This window comes from Condylura cristata, unplaced genomic scaffold (genome assembly GCF_000260355.1).
Source record: "Condylura cristata isolate star-nosed mole 26May11 unplaced genomic scaffold, ConCri1.0 scaffold00002, whole genome shotgun sequence".
NCBI lineage: Eukaryota > Metazoa > Chordata > Mammalia > Eulipotyphla > Talpidae > Condylura > Condylura cristata.
Genome location: NW_004567103.1, coordinates 35909436 through 35912579, shown reverse-complemented (window position 1 = coordinate 35912579; position 3144 = coordinate 35909436). Strand labels below are relative to the sequence as shown.

At 41.2% G+C, this 3144-nt stretch overlaps 1 pseudogene; it reads right to left on the bottom strand.

Moving 5' to 3' along the window:
* Window positions 1–2518: 2518 nt before the first annotated feature.
* Window positions 2519–3144, bottom strand: part of LOC101633003 — an 800-nt pseudogene continuing 174 nt past the window's right edge.

The following is a 3144-nucleotide window of genomic DNA, read 5'->3' as shown; positions in this document are numbered from 1 at the left end:
TTTGAGAGTATAATTAAAAATATTACTCTACAAAATGAGAAATGTAAAATTGGAGATAAATTTATGATTGTTCAGAGAGGATATAAATCATAGCCTTTATATGTAGGTAAAAGCCTTTATATGTAAGTGAATATTTTTAAATTACTATAAAAATATCAGTAAGAGCACAGTGGTTAAAAAAAATGAATGAATTAAACAAGTCCAGAATGAAATATTAAGTAAAAAATTCTTGATTTTATTGAAATGGTTAAATATTTATTATGCTATCATATGTTTTTTGTTGTTTTGCAAAGTAATGATTGAAAATGAGGCAGAAATTTGATAAGGTTCATTTGACTATATAATGAAGAGTGAATTAGCTCTCTAAAGCTCACTTAAATTATCAAAATAAATAATTTTAATGAATATTTTGTCAAAATGCAAGGGATGTAAGAATCTGAAAATCAGAACAAGTTGTGGCTTTTTATAAATAATATTTCTTTTATTATATTTTCTGTTGATGCTGTGACAACATGACTTTTTTTACATTAATAGGTAAGATTGTTTAGTCCTAAAAGTCTTCCAGTTAGTTCTTTAATTAAAACTTATCTACTGAAGAAATAAAAGGATATATGAGAACAGAAATATTCAAATAATTTCTATTGTATCTTTTTTTATATTTGATTTGTTCAATCTACTTAGTCACTAAAGCATACTGAGAAAAGAGACAATACCTTCAGATACTTGTAATTAGATAATAGAGAAAACATAAGTCATTTAAATCGATGTAAAGTTTTTTTTTTTTACATAAGATTTTCTTTTATTTAAAAGATCATTCACAAAATACCATATCCATAGATTTACTTTCTGTCATATAGCTGAATGTGTTAAGTGTTTGGAATTTCATTCTTACATTTAAAAGTTAACTGGATTGCCCAGAAGTTTAGATGAATTTGTTTTGTTCTTTATCTTTCCCACATTGAAGATGTAAGTAGGTCATCTGAAAGTATCAGGTTTGATTACAACCACATAATGCATGTCTTTCTTAAGTTAAGTATTGGCAGTATACAAATGGTTCTTATTTCAGAAGCAGAGATGACAGGTGGAAGGAAGGGACAGAGGGAGAGTTCTGTGAATTGCCGAGGCCTTGTAACAAAGACAAAGAAGAGAAGCCAGGGAGCCGGAGCATTACCTGCTATCTGAGCACACGCTGGCTCAGGCTGGGTTACCGCAGCCCTCCAGTCATGCTGGGGAGGGCTTCTCTCCTCAGGGACTAAAGCAGCTCGCTGACCCCAAGTACTCCCAATGGGATAGACTGGGACTTGGATGCTAAAGAATTTTTGATTTGTTCACACACGTATTCAAGCTCAAAAGCTAATGCCCAGACGCCTAGCCCCAGGTAGAGCTGAACACAACACAGAATAAAATGTCCCTAAGTTGAGATCCAGTAACTTACTGCATAGTAAAAAATTCAGTTCATCAAGGAAAAGAGGAAAAAGCCAAATTCTAGGCTCATTTGCACCATAAAATTGAGGGATGGTGGGAAGCTTAATATCTCATGTTACTTACACCAGGGAAGAAACACAGGGGGGCTGCAGGATACAGACAACAGGGATCTGCGAAAAGCGACGTGTGCACCACACACCCAGCACAGCCCTCCCACCAGCACCCTCAGTCCCCGCAGCACCACTGCCCAGTGGAAGCTGCCTCGCTGGAGGCTCGCTATGCCCGGCAGCCAGATGTCGGCACCCGCGATGCAGCGGTGCCAGACAATGTTCAAGGGGCAGCGATGAAACCTATGAACATCACGACACACTCAATTTCCTTCTAGGTGAACCCCCCAACATTTCACATTATTCGCATCAGTTTGGCCTACTCTGCTTCAACAATCCATTCGGGAAGGAGGCAATGGAGACAGGACTACCTATAAATAGAGATAGCAAGGAATTTTCAAGGGTCGATAGATTATTTCACCCTTATTCTGAAAACAAGGTGCCTTGATTCTGTATGTTGACTACAGCCGATAAAATCAAGACACTATTCCAAGTTGTGACTTTTCTGTTCTCCAGGAAGCCACAGCAATACAGAACTCGACATGCGGTCAGGAGAAGCACTGAGAAAACCAAAGGAAGCAACTGGGATCTGGCCAGTGTGCCTGAAGTAAAAGGACAAAGCAAAGGAGAAAAGATGAGAACACACCTCAATCCAAACAATTCCACGTGGTGGCTGCCTGTCCCTCTAAAGAAACTGATGTGCTAGAAGGAAGCAAGGAGAAAAGACAGGGGGAGGATAATGGCAAAGGAGTGGCAGAAAAAAAAAAAGAAAAAGCACAAAACAGGCACTGGCTAGATACAGCAAAGCCAAGGATGTACTAAAAACCACTTAACTGCTAACATGCACTCACAAGCTGTGTTTCCTTTGTAAGAAAGGAGGGCAAAGGTCAGGCACAGGAATGGTAACTGCAGGGCTGCCAGTCTGGGGCTGGCCAGCTGTGCTCTTGCTCAGGCTCCCCCACACCCATTCCCTCCCACCCAAAAGTTCATTCTTGCTCCTTGTGAAAGACTTCCTCTCTGGGTCTGGCTCCCCCGGAGATAGCAGAGTTGGGGTTGGCTACTTGATTGAGGGGTGTTGCAACTGTCCGAGGTTTAAGCTGGAGCCATGGTCTCTGTGCTCTTTCCTCTTCTGCTGGTTCTCTGAAATCCATGTTGGACCCTCGAAGGGGAGGACCATCTCTGAAACGACTCCCCACTGGGGGACCGGTTCGCCGGTCACCTGGGCGACTTCCTCCCTGAAGCTGGAATTGAAGTCATCCCGGGAATCCCATCCACCTCTAGATTCTCGAGAGCCACCCACTCCTCTGTCATCTGGTCCACCTTTCCTGAATCCAAAGCCATCTTTACCCTGTTTTCTGCCTTCTGCAATGTCCACATGAAGTGACCTATCACCCAAGAGTGCACCATCATAAGTCAAAGCTTCCTTAAGGGAATCCACCTCATCAAATTCTACATAGCAGAATCCTTTAAATTTCTCTGTGTCTTTGTCTCTGACTAGCCGTAGTACATTCCTTATGCTGAGATCCTTAAAGATAGCATCTATGTCGCCCTGAACCGTATTAAAGGGTAGATTTCCTACATATGCTGTTGGGGGTGGGGGGCTCTGTGGGCA